The following is a 14297-nucleotide window of genomic DNA, read 5'->3' as shown; positions in this document are numbered from 1 at the left end:
AACAGATTTCTTCACCAGCCTCAAAAGGACCCTATTTTGGCAATACTTTGATCTCAGAACCTTATCCTCCAGAACTATGAGACAAAGTTCTGTTGCTTAAGCCATGAAGCTTATGGTTCTCTGTTACAGCAGCCCTAGCATAATACACCTGCCAAGAAAAGCATTCATTCTTTCTTGGAGACAGCACTGTCTGACATCAGTCTGACCTGTTAGTTAGCCTGGTCCTGTCAATGAGCCTTCAAAGCAGCCATGGTCCTGGCTTATAAGAGAGGAGCCTCCATACAAGCTGCAGAGAGTTGCTCTGCAGTCTGAGAAGGGTGGTTCCAGGCTCTCAATATTTTATTCCAAAACTCCTTTCATACCATCAGCGCCTGGACTCACAATCTGGCCATTCCCCCCAGGTTTTTCCCCTTCAGGGCTCAGCCAGGGGAGCAGGGCACATATTCTGGCCACTCCAGACACATAGGTCCCACTGCTGCCCTCATCTTCCTCCTCCCAGCTGGAAGCGAGTATTTTCTAAACTCTGGGAACACCTTCCTTTTGTGTTCCAAGACAAGAGTTTTTTTCTGCACCTGAGATTCTTCTCCCATAGTGGGGTTTAAGCTTTGGGGAGAAACAGTCATGGAAGATTATGCTTTACCCCTGGTTTTCTCCCTGGCACAACCCTCCTCTAGCCCTGAACACAGAGCCAGCTGGAATCTGAACATAAAAATTAAAAAGAATAATGGAGAAAAATGGATTAAACCTGAAAATATGATCTCACTATTCAAAAAAATGACAATAAACTGCGACAAATGCTGCGATTAGAAGTACAGCGTGGGAATAAGAAAAAAAATCAAATTGTACACTTTAGATACATGCAGTTTATTGTATCTCAATTGTATCTCAATAAAAGTTCTTACAGGAAAAAAACAACAACAACAAAAAAAAGTACAGCCGTGGGAGCATAAAATAGGGAGATGACCCCTTCCACGCCAGGCTAGGGGTCAGGAGGGCCCCCCGGAGGACCACCTTCAGCCAAGATGGCTGCTCCTGTTATACAGGTGCTTCAGAGGCAGAAAGTAAGAAATGACCTCTTCCGTGCATGGCCAGAGACTGATCCCACAGCAGTAGCCACTGCTGCCACTTGGACAGCTTCTCCATTAGATTCCACCCAGGACACAAAGATGTTGCCTCAAACCACTGGAGCATGACATTCCATTTGTGCATTCACAAGTTTCTTTATGGGAATCGTGTTGATAAGAAAGGGGACTCTCCTGCACTGGTGGTGGGAATGTAAGCTGGTACAGCCACTATGGAAAACAGTTTGGAGGTTCCTTAAAAAAACTAAAAATAGAACTACCATATGACCCAGTAATCCCACTCCTGGGCATATACCCAGAGAAAACCATGATCCAAAAGAAAACAAATAGCATAATGTTCATTGCAGCACTATTTACAATAGCCAGGACATGGAAACAACCTAGACACCCATCAACAGATGAATGGATAAAGAAGATGTGGCATATATATACAATGGAATATTACTCAGCTATAAAAAGGGATGAGATGGAGCTCTATGTAATGAGGTGGATAGACCTAGAGTCTGTCATACAGAGTGAAGTAAGTCAGAAAGAGAAAAACAAATACCGTATGCTAACACATATATATGGAAACTGAAGAAATGGTACTGATGAAACCAGTGACAGGCAAGAGTGGAGATACAGAAGTAGAGAATGGACTTGAGGACACGGGGCTGGGGTGAGGGGCAAAGGGGAAGTTGGGACGAGGTGAGAGAGTAGCATAGACATATTTACACTACCAGCTGTAAAATAGATAGCTAGTGGGAAATTGCTGTATAACAAAAGGAGATCAACTTCATGGGAGATGCCTTGGAGGGCCAGGACGGGGAGGGTGGGGGGAAGTTGTGGGAGGGAAGGGATATGGGGATATGTGTGTAGATGCAGCTGATTCACTTTGGTGTACCTCAGAGATGGGTACAAGAGTGTAAAGCAAATATATTCCAATAAAGAGTTAAAAAAAAAAAAGAAATTGATATCATGAGGTAACCACTGTGAAGAGAGAAAACCTGTTTCTTTTCTGCCTATTCTCCTTTCTCTTCCAAATTATATCCATTTATTTGCACTTCCTCCACCTGACTTCCTGCCCTGCCTTCTCTAATTTCTCTCCTCAGTCTCTTAGCATGGGCTTATCTTGCCTGGATCTCAGCCATATGCTTTAGTCTTTTTTCCTCCCCTCATCCATCTCCCATCAAGCTTAGTGATTTCAGGAGGAAAAAGCGACCTGCCTCCCACACACACCAACAAGTTTCCAAATTATTTATTGAGGTCCTAAAGGGAAATCTGAAATGTTAGAGCCATCTGGAACTGTCAAAGGTACATAAAATTAGCTACAAAAACTGTGAAACGTAAGGAGGGCTATGTCTCTTCTAGAATTGTGCAAACATCTCAATATTTCTTAAGGTGCGTAATAAAACAAAGACTATGTATCCTATCTGTGAGAGAGACCTACCATTGCCATGTCCATTCTTCCTTAAGCCATTTTATTTACACTAGACTGTGTTCATCCCCATATAACAGTGATTACCCAAATGGGCTGCTCAAAGATTCCCAGTCTCTAGCAAAGAAGCATGGAATCTAAATTTTAGTACTTAAGCTCCTCTTATAATTCTGAGTATTGATCAGGTTAGGGAATCACTGCTAAAAAGCCATTCCAGAAAATACCAACTAATCACACTATTTTTTCTGTTATGAAAAAATCCATGATATACACTGAAACATTACAGGAGAGACAGAATGTTATTGATGATTCCAATGAACTGGCTGGAGTAGTGCTGCATTAATCAGAAGAGACTTGGGTTCTTCAACTAGCTCTGCCAAGGAAGAAAATTACCTCATAGGCAAGGCACTTGCCTCAGTGAGGGAGTTGAAGTGATCACAGAGGAATTTTAGTTTGAGTGTACTGTATTTTTACAAAAAGAACCAGAATCCACCTCATGGACCACTTTAAAAAGTTACTTGCAAAAGACTGAAGACAAAGTATGCTGTATCTATTTATAGCTGAAATCTCTTTCTACAACTCTAGAATCAACTTCTACATTTTTTCACCACTTCTGAGAATATGAATGAAAGCTTTTAATAAGTTAATTATGTGGCAATAAAAAATTGTCCCCTCAGAAAGAAATTTCCTTTCAGTAAGCATAGGCTGAATTCTCATGAATCTTTTATGCTTAAAATTAGCCAAAGTTACTCTGTAATAGAAAGTGCAGTCCAATGGTCTAACAGAAAATTACAGCTCTCAGCAGTCACTGGTATTTCTCATTTCCTTCCAATCTGTGCATAGCTGACAAAATTAAGTTTTACTAATACCAACATTCTTAAGAAGAAGCCATTTATCAGAGCAACGTTTAAAATGATTTTCGAGCTCAGCTATTCCCTTCCCTTCCACCTAAAACTCAGCCTCTATGATTGGGACTTTTGAGGGCTGTGGCTACCTACTCAGGTTTGAGATTCCCTCTGATGTGAAAACAGTGACCGTGATAAAAGTGAGTCTTCTCAGGCTGATATTAAATCCCTGGCCTGTTGCTGGAACTTCATAGTTATTTTTCTAAGGAAGGTGCATAAGGACAGGTCTTAGCAGGCAGGCTTATCTAAGATGATCACAAAACTCCCATCACAATAACCACCCCCCAGGCCTGGCCAGGCTTAGGCAAGGGACTTAGCCTCACAGTGTTGACACCAAGGATGAGAGAGGACGTATGCAGAGATTGAGGATGACCCCTTTGACTCTGGAATCTCTTTTTTCCTCTGCTTTTCACAGGTATATCTGTGGGCTGAGATTTTAACCCCTCTCACATCTTACTTGCCTGAGACTCCTTTTAGAGAACTTCTAAATGTTTCACAACAAACAGACCCAGCTATCTACCATCACCTGGCTCCCCTCTCCTCACTTATCTTCTCTGCTCTCTTCTCTCCTTCACTTTCTTCCTTGGCATAAAAGTAAATTCTTCTCCTTGCTTCAGTTTATCCATCTTATTTACCTGCCATGGCACATGCAACATCTGTGTTTTTAGGTCTCACTTCTAACCCTGAGCAGCTTATCAAAGTATTTTCCCAAATAAAGACAGTTTCTTCCCTAAAATTAAATGCTACTAAGGTAACAAAATGTTAACCTCCACTGACAGTTAGGTCAGATTCTTAAGCACAGAATTCTCCTGTTATCCTGCAAGGTGGAGTGGAAAGGAGCATTGGCTTCCAGTTACCAGTGGTTCAACTCTCTTGCCCTGGCATAGATATCATCACTCTACAAACAAGGAAGCAGGGAAGGGAGTGAGAGTCAGGTAGGTATGTGATTTGCCCACAGATCTGGAGCTATAAGAAACAGAGTAGAGCTCCAATCCCTAGTACCAAACCAGAGAAACTTTGGTGGCTTGAACCAGGATAGTGACAGTGTTATTGGAGAAGAATAAACAGATTTAAGAATAATTTGGGGATGCAATTGATAGAATTTAGGATTGGATTAAATGTGAGGAATGAAGAAGAAGGGAGACTCAAAAATGATTTTGTTTCTGGATTGAACAAGCAGAGAGGTGAAAGTACTATTTACTAAGACGGGAGAAATTATGGTGCTTTTGGCACAAAATTCAATATGTCAGTTTTCAACACATCATGTTTGAGATGTCCATAAGATATCCAAGATTTATCAAGACATCATGTAAACAACTAGAACTTTAAAAAAGACTGGGAACTGAAAGTGGAGGTCTGGCCTGAAGACATAGATTTAGGATTTCTCAGCATATAAGTGAAATTTGTAGCAAAGAAAATGGAAAATATAAGAGGTAAGTGTGATAGAGAAAAGCACCAAGAACTGAGGTCCTGAGAAAATTCAAAAAGAAAGAAGTTTCAGGAAGGACCAAAAAGGAAGTACTAAAAAAATAGAAGAAAAACCAAGAGTAAACTACTGTTCCAACTACTATTACTGTGTCACACATCACCACAAATCTAGTGGCTTTAAACAACAGCTTTTTAAATTATGCTCATGGATTCCACAGCTCACTAATTCAGAAAGAACACAGCTCGATGGCCAGTATCTGCATGATATCTGTACTTGAGCTGGAAAGACTTGAAGACTGGGGTAACTAGATGGCTGAGTGTTGGTCAGTTGGAATCATCTGAAGCTCATTCATTCACATGTCTGGTGCCTGGGCCGAGAGGACTCAAAGACAAGGCCTAGTGACAGAAGCATCTACATGTAGCCATAAAGCTTAGCTTTATCCCAACTTGATGGCCTCAATGAGTCCACCTTCTTAATGGAAGCATAAGACTCTATGCCAAATGTCCCAACTAACAAGGGAGAAGCTGCTTTGCCTTTTGTGACCCAGCCTGGAAATCCAGACAGCATCATTTCTGCTACATTCTGTTACTTATATGCAAGTCCCAAGCACACCCAGATTCAAGGGCAAGGGAAATAGACTCTACCTCTTCCCAGGAAAATGGCAAAGTTGCAGAAGAGCATGTGGCAGGGAAGAAAATTTTGCAGCCAACTTTGGAAAATATTATCTTCCCCCATTAAATGTTAAAAGCTGTTGAGAAGTCAAGTAAGGTGGAGACTTTAAAATGTCCAAATGAATTTGCAACAAGAGGTGGTTAATGACCCTATAAGAGTCTTCCCTAACATCTTAGTGAAGTTAATCTTATCTTCTTTTTGTCCCATATTTAATCACCTATCACAATGCAATCCAAATATCTTTAGATATCTGTGCTTCTCCTAGCAAACTGCAAGATATTTGTGGATAGGGAATAGCTCATATTAATATTATTAATATTTTTATTTTAGGGCTTAACACAGAGCCTGACACATAGCAGAGGCTCCAGAGAAGTTTGTTAAATAGACGACTCTGAAAGGCTCTGTATTCTTAGCTGTCCCCCAAATTCCTATTTCCAACTACCTATATGACATCTTTGGCAGGTCTTCCAGCTACCTCCCTAAACTCAAACAAACTAAGGCTCACATTATTCATCCCATGATGAATTAGTTAATATTATGTTTGTCTGCGTATAGCAGAAAAAAACCCAAAACAATTTTTTTAATGTTAATTCTCCATCATATAAAAGAAGCCCAGAGCTGGCATGGTGATTTTATAGTGACATCAGGAAACCAGGCTCCTATTTTTCTGTGCTGCTATCCTTAGCTTTTAACTTCCATCCTTAGGGTCAATATGGCCCACGATGGCTGAACACACTGAAGATTAGCAACAGGAGAAAGGAGAAAGCAAAAGGAATACCTCTCAGCTGAGTCAACTGCCTTTAAGCAGCCTTTCCTGAACTACTATAGAATTTTCCCATTTACAATTTTCCAGCCCAAACTTAGTCAATGACCCACACCTAGTTATAAAGGAGAAAGATTATATTCATTCTGACAAAAGTGTCCAGCTCAAACTTGGGGTTCTGCTATTAGGCACAAAGTATACAATGGACATTCTTGTGTCTCTGAGTTTGTTATCTGGCATTTCTATTTCTGTTTATGCCATCAACATTTGAATTTTTGGATTCCATTTGAGTTTTCTTTGCACTTGAGAAAAAACACTCTAGTAGCTGGAATTGGATGTGAAATAGACCAGAGGCATGAAGAACAGCAAGCTACAAGGCTATTGCAGAAATTCAAGAGAGAGAAAATAAAGCCTTAAACCAAGGCAGTGATAGCAGGGATAAAGAGGATAGGATATAGAAGAACACAAAAAGAACAAAGATTTACAAGACTGCTGAGAATCTAAATTTTAAGTCAAACTGAAGAAAGAGTATATGATGCCCACTAGGAGTAGCTCTCCCAACATAAAACACCATGGCACTGGCGGAAAGCCAATTACTTAAATGGATTATTCAGGAAAGAGTAGACAGAGAAGCTTGCAAAAACATTTTGGAATTTATTAAAGAGCTTTGAAAAACACTTGAGCGTGTTCCATATTTACCTGCACCAAATTTGCTCTATTAACAGAGCTAATCACTCTGAATGGGTTGTAGTAGTTCTGAACTTGGGATGTGTGAGATAGTATGTGTATTAGTATATCAAATGTATGTGAGTAAAACATTGTAATTCATAAATATGTGTCCAATGATGCTTTTTACCATATTTCCAAAGCTTTGCATGAATAAAAATTACATTAATTTGGGGTTTTTTTTAATCTGATGCAAACAAATATAAGCAGTGGTGGGATGGGTAGAAAGATTAGGGTGGAGAAAAAAATACGAAGTCCTTCTCCCTTTCTTCATAGTCAACTTCTCAGCTGTAGGGATGTAGGAGAGTGAAAAACACTTTGCAATATGAGATTTTTATTGTGAGAAAACAGAAGGTCCTTTATTACATCAATTTCATCTACCATGTAATATAAAAGAAAAAAGTAATGTCGTTATTTAAACATATTAAAGTAGAACAGAATTGTAGGCAAGGAAAAATATTCCCAACACTGGCCTCTAAATCATCAGGGCTCATTCAGTCTCTGACTAAAGATTCAGCCTGCCATGGTTCCCAGGTCCACTCGTTCATTCACTTATTCATCCAACAAATATTTATTTGGTGTCTACTATGTGCCAAGCACTATTGTAAGCACTAAGGATAATGTGCTGATTGAAATTGACATTTTCTCCTGATATAAATGTAATTTACATTTCCAACCTCCCCTTCAGTTAGGAGGGGTCATGATCAAATTCTAACCTATAGAATGTTCTCTGTAGCCCTCTTCCACAATCTTCTATGCTCTTTTTCTTTTTTTCTATCCATCAGCTGAATAGAGAACTCAAAGGACCTAGGTTTGGGGGTTTAGAGAGAGCAGCAGGATGGAATGAGCCTCTGTCCCAAACAACAGCGTGGAACAAACCCAGCTCTCGCTGTTCCTCTCCATCACCAAACCACATTAGACCATGAACTTTAGGAGAAATAAACCCTCGTTGTGTTTAAATGCCATTTCCACTGATATTTTGGAGCTATTTGGTAACGTACCCTTCTATACAGACCTCAGGACTGCAGGTGCCTGGTATATTCATGAACAGACAAGTCAGCATGACTTGAGCTCAGTTATCAAAGAGGGAAATGGTGGGAGATAATGTCAGAGTTGACCTGAGTACCAGAAATGTAAGCCTCTTATAGAAGCCAGGGTAAGGCCTTAGGTTTTATTCTGAAGAGAAGGTGCCACTGCAGGTTTTTAGGAGAGCTACATGACCAGATTCAGAACTTTCTAAAATGCCACTTTGCATACCATGTTGAAACTGTTTTCAAGGTTGGAAACAGTTGAGATGCTATTGCAAGAAAGAAGTGAGAAATATTAGCTTGGACTAAGGTGGTAGCTGTGAAAGTAATTTTTTTAAAGTCATATCTTGGATACATTTTGAAGACAGAGCCAAGATTCCTAATAGAGCATTATTAATATCTTTATCCGAAATACCCAACTGGGGATAGAGAGTAAACAATTAGGTTGACAAATTAGTCATTCCCAGGAGAGGTAAGCTATAAATTGGAACTATAAATTTTGGAGTTGTCAGCAGACAGATAATACTGAAAGCTATGAGGTTAGATAAGACTACCAAGGAAATAAGAATAAAGAGAGAAAATAAATCCAAGGATCGAGGCTTGGGACACACCAACAATAAGCAGACAGGAAATCAAAAGGAACTAGCAGAGAAAGATAAGAATCAATAAAGAGCAAATAAAGTAAGAAGATAACCAAGAGAGACAAGGGCTTCTGAAGCCAAAATATCTCCAAGAGTTCCTTTTAGGAAGCTAAGGGAAGAAAACATTTCAAAGAGGTGGAAATGATCTACCAATGTCAACTTCTCCTTAGAGACCAGGAGAACCAAGCATGAAGAACAGGCCGTTTGACAACATGGAGGTCATTGAATGTTATAAGAACCATTTCAGTGGTGGGAGTGAAAGCCTGACAGGAATAAGTTTTTGAAAGACTAGGAGTAGCGGGCTTCCCTGGTGGCACAGTGGTTAAGAATCTGCCTACCAATGCAGGGGACACAGATTCAAGCCCTGGTCCGGGAAGATCCCACATGCCGCGGAGCAACTAAGCCCTTGCACCAGGACTGATCCTGTGCTCTAGAGCCCGTGCTCTGCAACAAGAGAAGCCACCGCAACGAGAAGCCCGCTCACTGCAATGAAGAGTAGCCCCTGCTCTCCACAACTGCAAAAAGCACAGCAAGGAAGACCTAACACAGCCAAAAATAAAATAAAATAAATAATAAAATAAATATTAAAAAAAAAAAAGAATAGGAGTAGCTAACGTAGAGGCAGAGAACCTAGAGTTTGCTTCTGAGGAGTCTTACCAAGAAGCCAGTATTTGTAAGGTTGGGAGCTATATAGTTCAAACGGAGGCTCCAGGCCTTTTGGTCCACCTCCATCTTCTTCCCACACCACACACATGCATGTGGACACCCCAGGCAGCTCACTCAAGATTCACCCACCTCTCTTGCATAGAGTTGCCTTTTGACCACCCCCAGGGTATACACACTGGTTGTGTCAAGAGATCAGGGAAGAAGCTCACAGAAGCAGAATCAGATTCATTGAGGAAGTGAATTCTGGGGTCCCAAGTACCCAGAGCATGGGCTAGGAGGGACATGACAGATAGCATGGGTGGCGAAAGACTAGGACCCTCTAAAGTGCAGGAGGTCCAGTTGCCCCATCTACGGGCAACATAGGCAGTTTTCACTTTGCATGGTAGTGCAGGACCATAAAAATGAGCATGCAAGCTGAAGGAAAAGTAGCATGGTTCCATGACCTTTAAAAATCTTTGTCAAAACATTAAACACTCTTCTACTGGTAGTTGTAAATATACCAATAGTAAGCTAACATCATTCAGTACATTGCATTTTAAAATATTGGAAACAATGAGAATTAAAGTGTTTTATTTCTTCATAAAAATTTATCAAGAATAGATTGAACAGTGCTTGCCTTCTTATCATATGACCTGCTATATGGATCGAGCATTATTTCTAGGCAAATTGTCACACTCCTTTTTAAGTTTGGATCATCTTCCAGTATTTATCTTTTGTGCTTTCAATGTCATGAAGTGTCTCGAAGAGTTCCTTTAATGTGAAGTGTTTGTCGGCATTACTTCGTCTGGGACATCTTCATTTACAAGCACTTTCCTCATCTACGGTTACTGATTTGCTCTAGATGTAAGTCTCTTGAACAACAAAGTGTCAACAATTTCATGGTCAGCTATCTCTTCCATAATTCCACTGATGTCCAATTTGAATTACACTTCCAGCATTACCACTTTTCTTTCTTTGAGGCAATTTCATCTTCACTGGCCAATTTCCACTTTAGATTATCCATTTTTGTAAAATGCCACATGGCTTAATTACTGGAAGGCAATGTAACTGCACATTTTGCTGTCTGTGAGTGAACTGAATAACGGATGCACCAATCACCCATTAGACTTTCAAAGAAGTGACATAATTGGTCACTGATCATTTGTGAACAGAAAAGATGGCAGCCAAGTTTGTACTTTTGCCATTATTCAGCTAATAGACTGCGGTACCTGAAATTGAACCATGTTGTTGGGGAACTGGTATTAGTTAACTAAAGTGTGGTAACTGAAATCCATGCCTATTAGAACCATGCAGATGAGGGCTGCCTTACTGCTTTGCAAAATTGCAAAGAACATGGGTGGTAGTTTGAAGGGACATTTATGATCAAAAGAGGATTTTTTTAAAAGTGGGGAAATTTATAGCCTGTTCGTAAAATGTTGGGAATGATATTGAAGAAACAAATAAGTGAGTGATAGAGAAGGCGGATGTATTTATGGGAGTAACATCCCTATGTAGGCAAAAGTGGATAGAATCCAATGCGAAAGTGCAGGGTTGGTTTTAGACAGATGCACAAACAGTTTATCCATTTTAAATGCAAAGTAGAATACATGGGCATGGAGACTGGTAGGTTGTTGTGGAAAAACAAGTTCCCTTTTGATTGCTACAATTTTCTCAGCAGAACAAAAAGCCAGGTCTTTAAATGAGGATAAAGAGGGCGTAGAAAACAGTAAAGCCTTGAGGAAAGAAGAAACTGAAAAACATATATTGTCTTGGAAAGAGGAAGAGAGAATTGATGATGGAAATGAACATTTCTGAACCCTCTAAGAACCACTCAAGATTAGTGATTAAAAAGAGACCTGTCAGCTTAGTTTTGTGTTTTTTCTCTAGCCATTACTTTCTCTCTGAATCCTATACAATTTAAAAAACAAGCCTATTTTCCTGCCTTTATTTCCAATTAAACCCTCCCTAACCAAGAGGTTTATCACTGAGATTTTATGCTCAGAGAAGACGAATGGACTCCAGGGCTGCACATGTGCCCCAGTTCTAGGACAGGGTTCCTCTCTTATCACCATTAATATGCCACATCTTCTTTATCCATTCATCTGTTGATGGGCATTTAGTTTGCTTCCATGTCCTGGCTATTGTAAATAGTGCTGCAGTGAACATTATGGTACGTGTCTCTTTTTGGATTATGGTTTTCTCTGGGTATATGCCCAGTATCTTATCACCATTAAGAACATAATAGTCCAAGAAATGAAAAGCACAACCCAAGAAAGTTGTTACAGTTACAACAATAGGTAGAAAAATACATCATTGATTTGCCCTGTTCCAGTTATTTAACATCAAACTGAATTGAAAATAAATATTTCTTAGAGAATTTTGAAGTAAGATGCCACAGGTCAAATAATAATTTCTTTGTAAATCCCTATGGTTTTCTGACTTTATTTTCCATACTGTGACTTCCATATAAATCTAAAAATTTATAGCAATTGAGTAGAATTGGAGTTGAAGGCAAAATGCAGTAAAATAAATCAATGATAAAAGAGAATTCAGAAGTCAGAGCTGTTCAATGCATAGACCACATGGTAAAAGAATCAATAAAGCGATTGTATCTCCCTCTCGTGTAATAATCACCACAGAACAATTAAAACTGCAGTGAGGAATTTGATATCATAACAAAGAAGCTGCCTTATATCTTTCTGAGATCAATGCAGGGTTTAAATAAAAAAATGAATCTAATCAAAAAAGAGTTGGCAAATGGCTCATCTCTACATAACAAAACAAAAAACCCACTCTTCTGAATTCCACCCATCTCCTTTACCCCACTTCAAACTTTCTTTAGCAGCACCAAGCGAAGCCCAAAGACATGGCCGCCCTACAGATTTTCAACACTCCAAGCTCTTCCCCACCTTGTGAGTTTCCCACATATGTTGCTCACTTCTGACGACAACCCTTCACCCCATTACTTCTTCTAGCTGGCTCCTATGCAACTTTCAGATCTCACCATAGACATTATTTCCTTAAAGACCTTTCCTTCATTCCCCAACTAATTTAAGCTTCCCTATCCTCTCCCTCTCAAAACACCTTATATTTTACTTTATAGAACATGGCACGATTTGTAATCAGACATTTATTTGTTTAACACCTGTGGCCCCCAGTGGATTATAAAGCACATGAGGGCAGGACTAAGTATGACTTGTTCACCACGGCATGGACAACAGCCAGCTCAGTGCCTGGAACGTGGTAGGATAATTATACATAGGATGGGTACAGTATTCACAGATAAGTACAGTACTTTTCACAGAAGACCATAATCTGGGGCAGAGGATTGTTTCACGTGTTTCACGTCTTTGAAGAACAAAAATCAAGGAGAAAAAAGACGCAAGTCACTCAACTACTGCTTCAGTACAAAACGTTAGCAAGGAGTCCTAAGAAGTGACCAGAAGACATGGCTGGGAATCAAATGACCCCAGATTCGCAACTCATGAGCCAGTCACTTAACAGCCATTGTGACTTCGAGAAAGGAACAATCTCGCTTGACCTCAAATCTTTTCATCTGAAAAATGAGAGGGGGGACACCAGATGATATCTAAATAGAAGATACTCTCGGGCATCTCCTCTCTCATTTTTCAGATGCAGATTGCCACAGCATAGATTAACAGTCCTTATGCTTTGAGGGTCATAGAAATCTGATTTACACAGGTGCACACAAAATTTTTTTTTTTTAACCTCAGGAGTTTTACTTGATTATTAACAGCCCCTTGCTTTATTTTATAGTTAAGTTACCCATCTGGCTACATCTTAAGATGTCTGAGTACTGAGTTTCCCATTTCATCCTTCTAATTCATGTCTTGGTGAGGTTCTCATATGGAAACAAAGAAAGTTATATTAGTACAAAGGCAAACAATCTCTTTTATTATATAGCATTATTATAGTGGGACTGTGTACATAAGATTTTGCTTCCCAGCTAGTCAAAAAAGTGATTTAATTTTGAAAACATGCTTTTTCCTTCCCAATCAAAATTTCAGAATGCACATTTCTGATGAAGTATGCTTAAGAAGTATCTGTGCTTGAGTTCTTCCAGTGTTTTGATTACCAGACTTAGTCACTGAAAGTTGCATTGGCTAGGGCCCTTAGAATTGGTCATGAAGAGAGCAATATACTGCCATTTCACTTTATATTTCACACACCACTATCAGTAACCCAGTGAAGTCTGAAAGGATCTAATTTCTTCCAATAGTTCTTTGAGAAAGAACACATCATCACGTAAACCTACAAATTTGGAGTCAGAAAGCCTGGGTTTGAATCCCGGCTTTGTCATTTACTAACTATCCCACTTTGGGCTAGTCCATTTGCTCTTCTGAACCTCAGTTATCTCAACTTTAAATGAAGGACATTGGAATAAATAAACTCTTAAGTCCACTGTAATTCTAAACATGTGGCAACATCTCTGTTGGCCCAGAAGGTGTGCTTCTGGTATCCTAGGATCAACTGATACCCACTTGTGGCTCTTCAGGTACCCACAGGTGCTGGGTTCTACCCCAAAACTACTGATTAGAACCTCCTCCTAGGGAAGAGGACCAGAGCACCTGAATCTTAAAAGAGCTAAACAGATATTTCTGATGTGCCTCCCTGGTTAGGAACTACTGCACTAAGAAAGCAGGGGCCAAATAGTGTTGTGAAGCCCCATAAACTGGGGATGGTGGGGCTCAGAATTGAGCTCCTAAGGCTAAGGGAAGTTCAAGAGACAGCTTATCTTCAAGTGAAGAACAGCTTACCTCCAAGACCACAATAGAGACAGAATCAAGTTAAAAACAAAAAAAGTCAAATTTGATAGCTGGAAAACATCACAAGATTCGAATATAAGATACCCACCAACGCTATAGCTCTCTGAGGGCAGAACCACCAGAGATGGGAGCACAGTACTTCTGCATATCTGCTGGCCAGAAGCAAGAACAAAATGGTGACTCAAAACTTTATTTTTTAATC

Source organism: Hippopotamus amphibius, chromosome 13, assembly GCF_030028045.1.
Source record: "Hippopotamus amphibius kiboko isolate mHipAmp2 chromosome 13, mHipAmp2.hap2, whole genome shotgun sequence".
Lineage (NCBI taxonomy): Eukaryota > Metazoa > Chordata > Mammalia > Artiodactyla > Hippopotamidae > Hippopotamus > Hippopotamus amphibius.
Note: the sequence above shows the minus strand (reverse complement) of the source record.